The sequence below is a fragment of the Protopterus annectens genome, chromosome 4.part0 (assembly GCF_019279795.1).
Source record: "Protopterus annectens isolate FY-2018-M chromosome 4.part0, PAN1.0, whole genome shotgun sequence".
Taxonomy (NCBI): domain Eukaryota; kingdom Metazoa; phylum Chordata; order Ceratodontiformes; family Protopteridae; genus Protopterus; species Protopterus annectens.
Window position 1 is genome coordinate 1,132,095,747 of NC_056733.1, and position 16,920 is coordinate 1,132,112,666.

The window sequence follows — 16,920 nt, forward strand, 5'->3', positions numbered from 1 at the left end:
AAAAAAATAGATGAAGTTATGGAGTGTCTGCAAAGTGAAGGATTTCATCTATAAGTTGTAACACAGATTACTTTACAGCATGATGGAGTGAGTCCTCAAAGTAAGGAGAAGCAGGAAGATCAGGAGACATCTGAGACATATGGAGATGGGAAAGACAAAGAGATTTAATATGGTGTAATATTTATGCAAAGGAGAAAGCAAAACTAACCAATACAAAAAGAGCATCACCAAAGATATTTGAAGAGAAATACAGGCAAATGAATCTAGATATGGAAAACTTTACAATACAAAAACAAAGAAGACAAAGAGGAAAAGTAGAAAAGGAGATTAGTAATGGAGAAGTCAAAGAAATAGAACTTGAGGTTATGGAGCACCTGCAAAAAAAGGATTCAGTGTAGAAAATCTAATGCAGAAAGCACCACAACAGGATATAGCAATGGATATACAAATTAAGGGGAAACCAGTAGAACAGGAAGCAATTGATCAGGTGTCATATCAAGTTATTTTGGAGCCTTCCCCAGGAAACCAGTATAAATGTTCACTTGAAGCTAGACAGCAAGGGAACGAACAGTCAATGTTGAGGAGTGATAGGCCAGTGAGTTCCCATATGACAGAGCAACAGATGGCACAGGATGAAACTGAAGAGAAGGTGCCACGGGAAGATGCTATAGAACTTTCTACAGAATGCCCACAGGAAATGGAAAACAAGGGATGTGCCCTCAGTTTGGAAGAAAATGAGGCAAAGGCATCCAGATATGGAAAATTTCACAAAGATGGAATGTAGAAAAGAAAATTAGTAAAGCAGAAGTTAAAAAAATAGATGAAGTTATGGAGTGTCTGCAAAGTGAAGGATTTCATGTATAAGTTCTAACACAGATTACTTTACAGCATGATGGAGTGAGTCCTCAAAGTAAGGAGAAGCAGGAAGATCAGGAGACATCTGAGACATATGGAGATGGGAAAGATAAAGAGATTTAATATGGTGTAATATTTATGCAAAGGAGAAAGCAAAACTAACCAATACAAAAAGAGAATCACCAAAGATATTTGAAGAGAAATACAGGCAAATGAATCTAGATATGGAAAACTTTACAATACAAAAACAAAGAAGACAAAGAGGAAAAGTAGAAAAGGAGATTAGTAATGGAGAAGTCAAAGAAATAGAACTTGAGGTTATGGAGCACCTGCAAAAAAAGGATTCAGTGTAGAAAATCTAATGCAGAAAGCACCACAACAGGATATAGCAATGGATATACAAATTAAGGGGAAGCCAGAAGAACAGGAAGCAATTGATCAGGTGTCATATCAAGTTATTTTGGAGCCTTCCCCAGGAAACCAGTATAAATGTTCACTTGAAGCTAGACAGCAAGGGAACGAACAGTTAATGTTGAGGAGTGATAGGCCAGTGAGTTCCCATATGACAGAGCAACAGATGGCACAGGATGAAACTGAAGAGAAGGTGCCATGGGAAGATGCTATAGAACTTTCTACAGAATGCCCACAGGAAATGGAAAACAAGGGGTGTGCCCTCAGTTTGGAAGAAAATGAGCTAAGAGAAGAATTGCTTGATTTAATAGATATAGGCAGATATAGTAAGATTAATGAAAGAAATAGACTGCAGAAGGTCAATAAAATCCCAAATGTCAGAAGTCTGATAAAACAAATGAACACAGTAATTAGAACTGCCCATAGAGATCCATGCGATATAACATGGAAGTATTGAATAGAGAAAAATATAAAGCAATTAAGACAAGTGTCACTGTTAGAAGACTATAGAAGAGGGAATAGATCAACAAAAAATACTAAGAGATATAGATGTGATAAAAGCAATGCACAATATTAGAACAGACCAGGATCTATCATGTACTATCGTAAACAACAAACGAAAAATTTCAGCACAGGTGGAAAAACATAAAGATGCGCAGATAAATATAAAGGAAAAGTACAAAACAGGCAATTTATTGATGACCCAAAAAAGTTTAATAGAGAACTGGGAAACAAAGTAAAAGGAATTGAAACAATGCCAAAGAAGAAATAGATGCATTTTGGAGAAGTGTCTATAAAGATCCTGTGGAACACAACAAATATGTTAAATGGATAAAAGAAGTAAAAGAAAGAATAAGAAGTTTAAAGGCACAGGATATGAAATGGGATGAAGTAACTGTCAGAGAGATTGAAACAAAGTTAAGAAAAGCCTCTAATTGGAAACCCCAGGGCCAGATGCAGTACCTAACTTTTGGTTAAAAGTATTAACATCTTTGCACGAAGATTTAGCCATGAATAAGAACTATTTATATGCACAACCCAAACAGACACCAACCTGGATAACAACAGGTAAAACAATGTGCCTACTTAAGAGTGAACCTGCAAGCTACCCCAAAAATTATAGACTAATAACTTGCCTTCCTATCACTTATGAACTATACATGGAAACTGATGCTGACAGAGTTTACAGTCATTTAGAAGAAACCTCAATTATGCCAGTAGAACAAAAGGGCAATAAAAGAAAGTCATATGGAACAAAGGATCATTTGTTGTTAAATAAAGTCATAGTGGAGAACTGTAAAAAGGGGAAGAATCTAAGTATGGCATGGATTGACTACAAAAAAGCATTTGATAGTATCCCACATTCATGGATAAAAGAGTGCTTAAAAATGTATAAGATACACCCTACACTGATCGACTACATTACAGTGACCATGAAACAGTGGCAGACCACTTTGCAATTAAGCCATGATAAAGGACAAATTGTTATTCGAGATAAAAATTCAAAGAGGGATATTCCAGGGTGTCTATATGTCACCATTGCTATTCTGCCTTGCCCTTAACCCATTAAGCCGTCTACTTAACAACTTAGGCCATGGCTATAATTTGGCTCCTAGAAAACAAAAAGTCTAAAGACTTCTCATCTTCTATTTGTCAATGATTTAAAACTGTATAGCTCATCAGATGGAGAACTGAAAGCACAGCTACAGGTTATCAAAACTTTTTCAGATGATATTAGAATGTCATTTGCTCTTGATAAATGTGCAAAAGCAACCTTTAAAGCAGGAAAACTGCAGCACCAGGAAAACATCAGTTTGGGACAAGAATGTGATATAAAAGAACTTGAGTAAGAGGGAGTATATAGATACTTGGGAACTGAAGATGGATCAGCAATAAAACATGAACAAATGAGAATAAAACTTAGTAAGAAATACTTTAGAAGATTTAAATAAATCCTGAAAACAGCATTGACATCTAGGAACAAAATCCAAGCTATGAACCAATTTGCTCTTCCTGTCCTAACTTACAGTTTTGGAGTGATTGATTGGTCCCAAAGCATGTTGGATAGATTAGATATTTAAACAAGAAGGATGCTTCATGCTCACCAAATGATCTATAAAAATCAGTGCATACCAAGATTATATATCCCCATTTCAGAAGGAGGGATGGGCCTCCTTGAAATTGATTACATGCATATATCTGCAATCGTGGGTCTCCACACATATCTGCTGACCTCACAAGACCCAAATGTACTGAAAGTTTTGAAACAGGAGGAGAATAAATCTAAGATGACTTCTCTGCTTAACCTAGCAGAAGCATATCGGCATCAAGCAGGAATGGAAATCAAACCAGGAGTAGATAAAAATCAGGCAGCAACTGAATGTGCCAAAAAAACAAAAGAAAGAATATAAGGTGAAGGACCAGATGAAAAGGCAAGAAATGTGGAAAACACATAAATATAGTTGCAAGTTTAGAAAACTTCTGGAAGAACCTCACATTGATCAGGAACGAACGCAGGAATGGTTAAGGAGCTCAAGAGATGAAAGGTTAATATTGATGGCCCAAGACAGTGGGCTACATACATGTTGGTTTACAAAGTCCAATTAACATTGGGAGAAACAGACAAATGTAAGTTTTGTAAAACCGAATTGGAAACAGTCGCACACCTCAATACTGGTTGTGACATACTAATGGCGGAAGGACTGTATGCTGAAAGACATAATAATGTGGCAAGACTATTGCACTGGGGATTGTGCAAACATTATGGCATTGAAGTGGCTGAAAAACACTGGAAACATGAGCCACAAAACATGATAGAAAATGATGAGGTTTACATCACATGGGAGCATCCATTACCAACAGTTCAAAAGAAAGATGCTAGAAAACCGGATATAGTGGTCCAAGTAAAGAAGACAAAAATAGCATCGATCATTGAAATCACCACACCCAGTGACTACAGTGTCCTTCGTACAGAGAGACACAAAGTTATAAAATATCAGGATTTGCAAGCAGAAATGAGAGCAATGTATTAGAAAGATAGCCAGATAGTTGCAATAGTAGTAGGAGCAACGGGTCTTATAAAAAAGAGTCTACAATCATATTTAGACATGCTACCAATACATGTAACTCTGTACAAATTACAGAAAGAGTCATTACTGGGCACATTCCGGGTGCTGTGAAGAGCACTTTTGGATGACATCAAAGAGTGAAACAATACTAATTTTATGAGCTTTAATTGTACTTTGAATTGGGAATGGGGTCCATTCCCATCACGGTATTAGAAACCCAAAAGATTTGAAGAAATTAAAAAAAGATTCTGTAGGAATGAGAAGTGTACTAATTGGTTCTCTGACAGAGTAGCTGATGCATGGAACAGACTACCAAATTACATTCAAGCAAGTACTAGTTTAGATATTTTTAAGAACAGCCAGGACACATTATGGGAACAAGTGTTTTGAAACTAGAAGGGCATTAATGCCTGTGCTTGAAATATTTGTATGTATGTATACATGTATGTCTGCTGTCTTATCCTTCCAGGCTGCCTCAGCTGGACATTTGCTCCTTGCATTTGACCACATGGTTTTTCCACTTCCAGTTGCTCCCTCCTGAAGTAATCAGTTTGATTACTCCAGTTCAAAGATTTTCTACCAGGAAAATTTACAAGGACAAGTGGAAGACATTTTCTGTTTGGGATAGTCAACAGAATATAGACCCCTTATCAGCTTGTATATGCCCTGTTCTTGGCTTTTTATTGGACTTAGTTAACAAAACAAAAGAGAATAGCAGTTAAATTGCTTACATATTTCTAGAGAATTTAGGTTTTTTTACCTTCATTGAATGAAAGCCTTCAGAAAAGATGACCATCTCTTTGTTTTCTTCAAACCTGCTAAGAAACATCATAGAATATCCAAAGTTATCCTTTCCAAATAGCTGTATGATTGTATTGCTTACTGTTATTCTTCTTAATGCAGACCACATCCACTCCCTTTCTGGGAAACTTATCTTTAGAAGAGATTATGGCAGCTGTGATACGGTCAACTTTGCTTATGTATGACGAGAATTACAGTTTCAGTACTATTTCTAGAGCATGGGCTTCCTTTGGAGCCACCATTCTAAAAGTCTTACTGGAGTATGCTGCCCAAGGTCAGCTAGGATTCTGTCCAGCAGCTTCAAGTGTCTGTACGGACCAGAATAAATATGTAAATGTAATTATCAGAATGTTAGACTTATATGGTCTCTGTCCAAACACCAGATTAACCTGCCCACCTTTTTCCCCTCCAAATTGTTATTTCTTAAGGGACCTATAAGAATCCCAGAAGTCTTTGCTGTTCCCTCAAGGTCCTAAATCGTGGAATTATTTTACAATCTTCAGTAAGGTTAGCTAAGCTGGTTATACTTCACCACTCAGTCTGGACTCTTTGTTCTGGGAGCAGGGACTTCTGGGATATGGGAGGAGTTCAAGATTGCAAGGAGTGTCATTGTTGTGAAAAGGGAGCCCAAGGTGACCAGTCCAGCAGTCTGCAGTGTCTGGATAGAGACCAGATAAATCTTGTGCTCTTGTAAGTAAATAATTTAAGTTTAACTGAAAAAGTTTTGCTGAATGGAGCAGACTCCAAAATAATTCCTTTAATGAGATATAACCTACTGCAGAATATTACAATCTCAAGAGAAGATGCATTTAAAGAAGTGTAGCCATATGAGCAACAGGGGAAATGACTCCTACCCCTATAAGGGGTTGGTTTAAAGTACGCTAAGTTTTCAAAACCTTCCTAATAAGTAATTTGCTGAGCTGTGATTTGGCTGCCTGTAGATGTCTGATTTTATGAGCTAATAACCTAGACTTCAGGCATTGGTAGCTAGTTATGAGGAATAGCTGAAATAACCAAAAAACAGTTATGAGCATAGCTTTCAACCTCTCAATACAAGAATCAATAACAAAGCCAAAAAGTAATGAGGGACAAAACCCAAAAAACAGGGGCAGACTGTAAATTTTCTTTACACAAAATTACTAGAATAACAGGTTTTACATTCATATGCAATTCTGAAGGATATGAAGTCTGAAACTCAAATGTCTGTCATTATTTAGTGATGGCAATCGTCAATGTTTTTTCCAGAAAACCATAAATTTAATGAAGAACAGTCTGAATGCATGAACCAAAACAGGGACTTACTGTGAAATCAAGGATAGCTGAGAGCTTTGATTGTGGGATTCACTTTATTTTAATAGTGCATCAAAAAATGCCCTGCTTGAAAGAAACTGCATTAGAAGCATAAGTCTCCTGATGCAGAATTGTATATCTCCTTACTCCTGGGTTGCAGAGACACCAGAGATGATTATGTTAAGAGTGAGGGGGTGTGACCACAGGCCCCTGTATAGGGTGTGGGGGCTTTGCTATCCATGAAAAACAATTCATGCACAAACTCTGATAAGTAGATAATTTTTTTAATCAAATGCCCACTTGAAAAATGGCTGTTACACAACAGGTAGAGAGCTGAATTCATTTTTGTAATGCATTTACTCTTTTAGCAGCAGATGTTGTCAGTTTCACAAAGGTTCGCTTCTCTTGTTCAATATTTCTTTTTTTTTTTTTTTTGGATCAACAGAAAAAGATAACATGACAATTCATTTAGTCAGGAGAGTTCATTTAAAATGCTTTAATTTCCAGTGTAATATCCTTTTATTTCATTTAAGCAGAGACTGTAATGAAGCATTAAGAAGGTAAGTGACTTCTCATAACAACCATCAAAAGGAAAAAGTGCATGTGTTTTCCACATTAAGCTACAGAATAAATAAAAACAAATAAACAAGACCCATTTGTAGTACTTTCATGTTGCACAGAATATTGTTATTGATTTCAGAGTTGTGCACAGTCATCATCAAATGTTTTAGGACACTTAACCGCTACAAAATATATTTACTGATGGCAGTAAAGCTGTATTCCTTCCACCGTGGGTCCCTGGTATTGCATTTATTGTGGCTGTAGCTGGAGAGATAGTGGTACTAATTAAGGATCCTCCTTGCAGGCAGAATTTCTGGATAAATTCTGCAATCTAGGAAATGCTGGCTAGGGTTTGCAGTAGCACCTGAATATATTCTTGTTCTTTACAAAATAATTTGCCTTACACTGCCTTGTAAAGAAATGTGACCCAGTACACAAGATTAAAATCAGCTTGAAACTATTTATAGTAGATATCTTCATATCAGTTTATCTTACATTATTTCACATAAAAATGTCCTGAGATGATTTATGTTCTGAACTGCATATGATATTTTGAATGGGCAGCTGGTCAGAAAATGTATGTATTTTACAGGTACAAGCCTAGACCGGCATTTTTCAAATCACTCTCATAACCAGAATAATACCTAAAAATGATTGCTACAAATTCCCACTGCAGTTATTTATTTTATCACACAGCTGAGTTAGTCGACATTTGATTTCAGCACCTGTTTACAATTCATTTCTGCCTGCTCTTTGTAGCCTGCTCTGAACCACCTTTAATTCAGGAATCTTTTAGGACACACTAAGTCATAAGACACAACTGAAAGTATCACAAGTCATTCCACTAATGTTGCTGCATAGTGTTTTGTCAATGAAACCTTCTAAACGGTTGGCTTTCTTGCATACAAGTGCTCCTTTATTCTCTTTTGTATTATGTATTATTTCCGGAACATTGCTGAAAAAAGAGGACCAACGCGGTTCAGTTCGTCTACCTGCTTACCAAAATAAAAATAAAAAATGTGGTACTTTACTTACTCTCTTCATTACAGCACTTACATTTGCATTAGCCAGAGCAGGTTTACATACAGACATATCGCAGAAGCTATACTTTACAATATTTTTTTATTGCACTTAATTTGTAGTAAAAGAGAGAAAGTGCATTAAACTTTATGTTATATTGGTTATAGCCAAATACAAGCAAAATGACATTAGCTCCAGTGATGACTGATAGTGAAGAATGTATTAATAGAAGTGACATGTACGATTAAAGCGGTTAGGAGTGCATCTATCAGAGGGGCAGCTTCTCCATCTATCAGAAGGGCAGCTTTTGGAAAGATGTTGAAGAAGAAATACCTCCATGAGAAGAGACTGATTCAGTTGGTACAGGGGGCACTGCCTTCATTTAATAAAACTAAGGTGCAACATCTCAATTAAACAGATAGACCCAAACAGTGATGATCACTAAAATGTGTGACTGAGCTGTCTATCAATGATTTATATGATGCTGATTTTTGCAAAGCAATACAAACTGCACAATGGATCCCTGATACAGTAGACCTGACTACCATCACAGGAATCTTAGCCACCTTCCCCAAAAAACTATAATAATATCACAAAAACTTTTTAATCCAGAACATAAATTTGTCACCCTATAAGTCCTCAGAATTACTCTCATCTTTAGCTGCCTTTTAGGGATATTGTCCTTCAAATCATATTGAGAAAGTGAGGTAGCTCAAAAACGCACAATAGCCAGAATGTAAAATCCTAAACGCAAGTTTATTCTATATAACACAATAAGTTTTCGTTACTGTTGCAAATAGTAACTTCTTCAGAGGAATAAACAGAGATATAAAAAATGCGCCTAATTTAAGCTAAAGTAGGCGTGGTTACCTCAATTACTGTGTCATTAATATTAGCAAAAGTTCAATTGTATAAAAACGAAAATTCAGTTATATAAAAACAAAAACCTCAAGTCAAAATAAAAAGTACATGAAGGAGCATAGTAATAATAGATGTCATCGCATTGTTGTAAACATGCATTGAGAAGAGTATTTGAAGTAACCTAATCCAAATTAAGTATAAATAACAAAAATATACCAACATAAAAGTAGTTAAGTGGTTAACTGTCTTACATATGTCAAGAAAAATGTTTTTATATATGTCCAAATTAAAAATTCAAAGTTAAAATATGGACAAAATGTTAAAATACTGGAACGAACATCTGTTAATGTGTGGGACTGCAATAAAAACAGAGCGTGAGTCTAAGCTCGCACTATGATGGTCATATGATTTACCTCAAAAGACTTTTCAATTTCAGGATGCAAGATATATTACAATTTTCATTCAATCCAGGAACATTAAAAGCATCAAGGCTAAGTTGCCACTCTAATTCCCTAACCTCTAAAAGTAAAGAAGACGGGCCACCCCTAATATCAGGGGGTACTTGGTCGATGACTTGAAAGTGGAAACTATGGCTTGGATTAGTATCAATGTGTTTCGCTAAAGCGTTTTCTTTCTTATTTTTCCTAATAGGATAAATGTGCTCATATAGTCTCTCCCTTAGTCTGTGATCAGTTTTGCCCAAATAAAAAGCGGGACAACAGTCAAAGATGGCTAAGTAAATAATCTTCTTTGATTCACAACTAAACCTGTGGTTAATAGAAATTTTTTTATTTTTCACCACAAAGGAACTACCACATTTAATATACCTACACAAATTACATGCACCACATGTGAATGTGCCTTTAGTTCTAGTTAAAGTTGAATGGCTTTTCCTATCCAAAATCATTTTCAGATTGGCTCCTTTCCTATAAACAAAAGTAGGAAACAGTCCTAATTTGTCCACTAAGAATTGACTACTCTTGATGAAATACCAATTTTTAAAGAAAATAGATCAAATTAACTCAACATCCTTATTGAAAGTGGTAACAAAACAAATGTTGTAACATGTAGTTGGAGTTACGGAATCTAAATTCTGTAAACCTTGTGTTTGATGTTCTATAATAACACTATTATTAGAAATATCAAATACTGAAATGTCACCGTTACCGACAAGGTGAGTATCCCCAGGGAATATAGTTAATATGCTCTTTGGAGCTAAGAGGGCAATATACACCCCATTTCTACGTTTAAGTTCTATTTCCTTGAACAAGTCATCAATAAGTGTTACTTGGTAAGAGCGATTAATAAACAATGTCCCTTAACAATTGACATTCAATGTAAAAAGTGTCGTCAAGGGAACACATTCTCGCAGCTCTTATAAACAGACCATTGACGATGGATCGTTTCTTCTTGTAAGGATGGGCGCTAGTGAAATGCAAAAAGGCGTTGCAATAAGTGGGTTTCCTGAAAATGCAAGAGTGGAGCAAGTCCCTACTGAAATCCTTAATTAACTTAACATCAAGGTAATCAATGGATAACATGAAAACGCTTTAGCGAAACACATTGATACTAATCCAGGCCATAGTTTCCACTTTCAAGTCATCAACCAAGTACCCCCTGATATTAGGGGTGGCCCGCCTTCTTTACTTTTAGAGGTTAGGGAATTAGAGTGGCAACTTAGCCTTGATGCTTTTAATGTTCCTGGATTGAATGAAAATTGTAATATATCTTGAATCCTGAAATTGAAAAGTCTTTTGAGGTAAATCATATGACCATCATAGTGCGAGCTTAGACTCATGCTTTGTTTTTATTGCAGTCCCACACATTAACAGATGTTCGATCCAGTATTTTAACATTTTGTCCATATTTTAACTTTGAATTTTTAATTTGGACATATATAAAAACATTTTTCTTGACATATGTAAGACAGTGAACCACTTAACTACTTTTATGTTGGTATATTTTTGTTATTTATACTTAATTTGGATTAGGTTACTTCAAATACTCTTCTCAATGCATGTTTACAACAATGAGATGACATCTATTATTACTATGTACCTTCATGTACTTTTTATTTTGACTTGAGGTTTTTGTTTTTATATAACTGAATTTTCGTTTTTATACAATTGAACTTTTGCTAATATTGATGACACAGTAATCGAGGTAACCACGCCTACTTTAGTTTAAATTAGGCGTGTTTTTTATGTCTCTGTTTATTCCTCTGAAGAAGTTACTATTTGCAACAGTAACGAAAACGTATTGTGTTATATAGAATAAACTTGCATTTAGGATTTTACATTCTGGCTATTGTGCGTTTTTGAGCTACCTCACTTTCTCAGTTTGGCTTTGTCTTTCTTGTTTTTCTTTCACTAGTTCGTTATGGCTTCTGGTAGTTCTAACCCGAGTAGCCCGAACCTTATTGGCTATAACCAACAGGGAGACTCAATGGATATTCCATCTTTACTTTGTTCTATCTTACAACGGATTGAGAACCTTTCACCTCGGCTTGATGCCATTGACAAAAGGGAAATAGACAGAGCTGGAGTAAGTGCTAATACATCATGTGGACTGCCATCTAAGACAGTGGTTTGTCTTGACAGTCCACCCATCCTAGCTGACTTACAGCTTGGCTCTTCACTGCCCAATGGGACTTCAGCGGGCAACAATTCTAATCAATGACAGGACACCAACAGAGTACCATCTAGTAATTCTACCATTGGTACTTTATTTATACCTCCTGGACAGCAAACTTACACACAGGTTGTAATTTCTAACACCAATGGTGACACTAATGGTGATATTTCTAACTCTAACTCGGAGCTTATTTTTGTTCCTTTGATGAGCGACTGGATTAAAAATACTGAGAAGTTTTGTTTTACTATTACCGCCGATCAGGAGCGACTGGCTATGAGCATGGACAATACTCCAGTAAGTACACATTCTATTGCTGAAAAACTGAAAACACTTTATACTAAGTTACTAAAACTCAAAAAGTTACAGTTAGAGGTAGCCTATTTTAGGCAATGCCTGCAAGAGAATGTGATACCTAAGGCCTCAGGTATAATTTTTTTCCTACTGGCTTGTTACCTGACTCTGCTTTCTACAATTACCTTATTTTGTTGTTTGATAAACGGGGCACAATTACTGGAACTAATGATGAAACACTATACCTTACATATTGACTTAATTACAACCCAAGTGAACGAACTCGACAACTCAGTTAAAGGTGACTTGGACTTTTTTAGGTATAGATATGACTATGGTCACATTTTTTCTAGCATTGATTTACTGTCTGAGAAGCTAAAATCTAACAAACTTAAAAAAGTTAGACCGGGACAGATCTGCTTACAAGACTGGGTCTGCTTACCTTAAACTACAACTTAATCCTATTGAATTGATGTCAAATAACACCTTGCAGAATGGTAGTTTGGTGAGAGAATGTCCTAATTCTGTTACAACAAATGTCTTGGACAGTCATAATAATACAACTTTTACTCCTGAGGCCCCTATTTAAGGTCCGAGACATAGTGATAGACTATGGTCTAATAACAACAACTTCAATAATAACCAACGGGGGAATTTCCCAGAGTCGGGTTCAACTTTTCAAAGGGACACAGTGAACAAGAACCATACAGGTCCCCGGAACACACGGAACCAGAAGAACAGTTACCGGAACAACCGGAGAAAGAGATAGACGAGGACGTAACAACACCTAATCAGAAATTGAGACTGTTAACTAACTCAAAGGGTGATTTTAACATTTATAACTTCTCTGTAGTAAATATTGACTCAAATTTAATTGAATTACTAGCTAATGGAAACACGTTTGTCCCAAGTAAAAACTTTAATTTAACAAAAACTTTGATTGATTTGAAATGCTACGTAAGGAAACTTAACTTGAAATTAGTTTTTGGTAATGAAACTTTTGTACCTAGTAGTATGTTGAAACCCTCAAGTACTTTTAATCCTCCTCTACATCCTTCACTGTACCTCTTTGAGAACATCTGGGAGTTGGACATCAGACACATATCTCAAACTTGCCTGTAACAAAAAGTCACAAACATTGTCTCACATCATGAAAGACCAGCTATTAGCATTACAAACACTGAGCCTCGCTCCCGTACGGGTTATTAAGCCAGATAAGGGAGGTGGCCTTGTGATTTTTGACATTGCGGATTACAATCAAAAAATGGCCTTTGTTCCTAACAGTCCAGCTTATGCTAAGTCTTCCCTTAATGAAATTAATGTAACCCGAACTCGCATCAGAGGTTACTTTAGGGATCTCTTTATAGGAGCTAAGATTGATTTGAACACATATAACTTCATTGATATTTCGTTTCCTAAGACCCCAGTATTATTTGGCATCCCTAAAATCCACAAAAACCAAGACAATCCCCCTATGAGACCTTTGATTGATGGACGCTCTTCCCTGACATACCCATGTGCAAAACTTGTTGACAATATTCTTCAAAAATATTTAAAATTGGTACCTCAAGTCTGTAAGGACTCTTGGCCCTTCCTTAAAAATATCAACGACTTGGTTTTTCAAAGTAAATTCAATTTTTTGACGGTGGATGTGGTTGATGTATACACCTCTATCCCACACACTGAAGCTGTTGAATGGATAGCTTTAATATTAACTGACTTAAAAGCTACTAAAGCAGAAATTGACCTTGTTACGGAATTGGTCGACATTATCTTGTCTTCCAATTTCTTTATGTTCAACGGTGAGTACTATTTACAGAAACAGGGTATTGCGATGGGTTCACCATGCGGTGCGAGTGTAGCTAATTTGTTTGTAGCATATTGGGGGAAAGTCTACCTCTTTAATAAACCAGGGATCATGTCTCGTATCGTTTACTACACGAGATTTCTTGATGACATCTTCATCCTGTTCAATGGTAATAAGAGTGAAGCGTTTTCTCTGTTAGAGTATTTTAATTCAACTACACACTTCTTTAAGTTTACATACCACTTTGACATGTTATCCATTGATTACCTTGATGTTAAGTTAATTAAGGATTTCAGTAGGGACTTGCTCCATTCTTGCATTTTCAGGAAACCCACTTATTGCAACTCCTTTTTGCATTTCACTAGCACCCATCCTTACAAGCAGAAACAATCCATCGTCAAGGGTCAGTTTATAAGAGCTGCGAGAATGTATTCCCTTGGCAACACTTTTTACATTGAATGTCAATTGTTAAGGGACATGTTTATTAATCGCTCTTACCCAGTAACACTTATTGATGACTTGTTCAAGGAAATAGAACTTAAACGTAGAAATGGGGTGTATATTCCCCTCTTAGCTCCAAAGTGCATATTAACTATATTCCCTGGGGATACTCACCTTGTCAGTAACGATGACATTTCAGTATTTGATGTTTCTAATAACAGTGTTATTATAGAACATCAAACACAAGGTTTACAGAATTTAGATTCCGTAACTCCAACTACATGTTACAACATTAGTTTTGTTACCACTTTCAATAAGGATGTTGAGTTAATTAGATCTATTTTCTTTAAAAATTGGTATTTCATCAAGAGTAGTCAATTCTTAGTGGACAAATTAGGACTGTTTCCTACTTTTGTTTATAGGAAAGGAGCCAATCTGAAAATGATTTTGGAAAGGAAAAGCCATTCAACTCTAACTAGAACTAAAGGCACATTCACATGTAGTGCATGTAATTTGTGTAGGTATATTAAATTTGGTAATTCCTTTGTGGTGAAAAATAAAAAAAATTCTATTAACCACAGGTTTAGTTGTGAATCAAAGAATATTATTTACTTAGCCACCTGTGACTGTTGCCCCGCTTTTTATTTGGGCAAAACTGATCACAGACTAAGGGAGAGACTATATGAGCACATTTATGCTATTAGGAAAAATAAGAAAGAAAACTCTTTAGCGAAACACATTGATACTAGTCCAAGCCATAGTTTCCACTTTCAAGTCATCGACCAAGTACCCCCTAATATTAGGGGTGGCCCATCTTCTTTACTTTTAGAGGTTAGGGAATTAGAGTGGCAACTTAGCCTTGATGCTTTTAATGTTCCTGGATTGAATGAAAATTGTAATATATTTTGCATCCTGAAATTGAAAAGTCTTTTGAGGTAAATCATATGACCATCATAGTGCGAGCTTAGACTCACACTCTGTTTTTATTGCAGTCCCACACATTAACATATGTTCGATCCAGTATTTTAACATTTTGTCCATATTTTAACTTTGAATTTTTAATTTGGACATATATAAAAGCATTTTTCTTGACATATGTAAGACAGTTAACCACTTACTTTTATGCTGGTGTATTTTTGTTATTTATACTTAATTTGGATTAGGTTACTTCAAATACTCTTCTCAATGCATGTTTACAACAATGAGATGACATCTATTATTACTATGTACCTTCATGTACTTTTTATTTTGACTTGAGGTTTTTGTTTTTATATAACTGAATTTTCGTTTTTATACAATTGAACTTTTGCTAATATTGATGACACAGTAATTGAGGCAACCACGCCTACTTTAGTTTAAATTAGGCACGTTTTTTTATGTCTCTGTTTATTCCTCTGAAGAAGTTACTATTTGCAACAGTAATGAAAATGTATTGTGTTATATAGAATAAACTTGCGTTTAGGATTTTACATTCTAGCTATTGTGCGTTTTTGAGCTATCTCACTTTCTCAGTTTGGCTTTGTCTTTCTTGTTTTTCGTCCTTCAAATCATATGCCATGGACACCCATGTGTCCTTCAAATCGTAAGACATGGTCACCCTTATGGGAGAACTTTAGATAACAGCATTTCAATGTCACCTCACCCAAACTTTGTCTGATTCCACCAGACCTGCAATATGTGTTGCACTTTTCCACAAACTCAAATTAGAAATTGCTCTTCTGTTCCTAGTGTGTTTTCACTGCAGTATAATTTCTATTATGAGTAATCATATATGTCTACATTTATTTATTTATGTGCTACTTTATTGGTTTGTTCATTCTTTCATTTTGGCAAATGGCTAAGTGTGATGATCATTGAGTAAGTATACACTTCCTAAAAATGATCATCAAAAATTATTTCCCAAGAAAAAATTAAAGGAGGAAAAAAAACATACATCGAAGTGTCCAGCTTCTCTTTTTCCTATCTTAGTTATTAAACTCCGTTGCACTGGCTTTATCTCTGGAAAGTATTCAGCTTCTGATGTATCATATTTATTTTGTGTGTTCACTATTTTTTTGTTTGTAACTGTTCAGGAAAAATGGTCCTTCATGGACCAGTTCTAGCCACAAGATGGGCAACAAGTACAGGAGTAAATACAAGTTGTATTTGGACAGGTTAGTGTAGGCCATCATTCAGCAGATCTGGGAGGGAGTAAACTGGAGTATCATTAAGGAGTAAATTCATACAATCATGTGGAAAACAAGCAAAATTCTACAGACAGTGGCCAGAGGCCAGGACTGAACCCTAGACCAAGAGACTGTGAGGTAGAGATCTGCCTTCAAGTCACTGTTCTTTTACTACACCATATTAATTAATGTATTCCTTTAGTAATCTAATAAATGCACTACCTCCAAAATACATTAACATTTATTAATTTCTTCATTTGGTAACAAAGTAGGTCTCTTGATCATACAGAAAATCACCATTTTATTTATTAATTCATTCTCTGTATAAAACTGTCTGCTGATAACATCCATAAAGTAACATTTGATCCACTTATTAATCTGAGAAGCAGGTTAGTGTACTTGTCATGATACAATCCAGACTTATTTACTTATTTATTTGGCTTTTATTCATTCATTCCTTTGCTAGCTGAGTAAGAGTCTAGATACCATAGTTGGTCTACACTGCTGATTGTAGTCTAGAGTGATGAAGCTACAACTAAAACTTAGGTGTCACAGGATTGACTAGCAACCCAGGTCCTAAATGAGCCTACAAGGCAGGCTAGGAGTGACCATCTGATGCATGCTTGCCAGTCTTGGGGAGTAGAGAAGGGGTTTGGCCTACTGCAATGTCAGCACCTCCTGGAGAGAAAGACATGCAAAGCATGTAGCATATGGG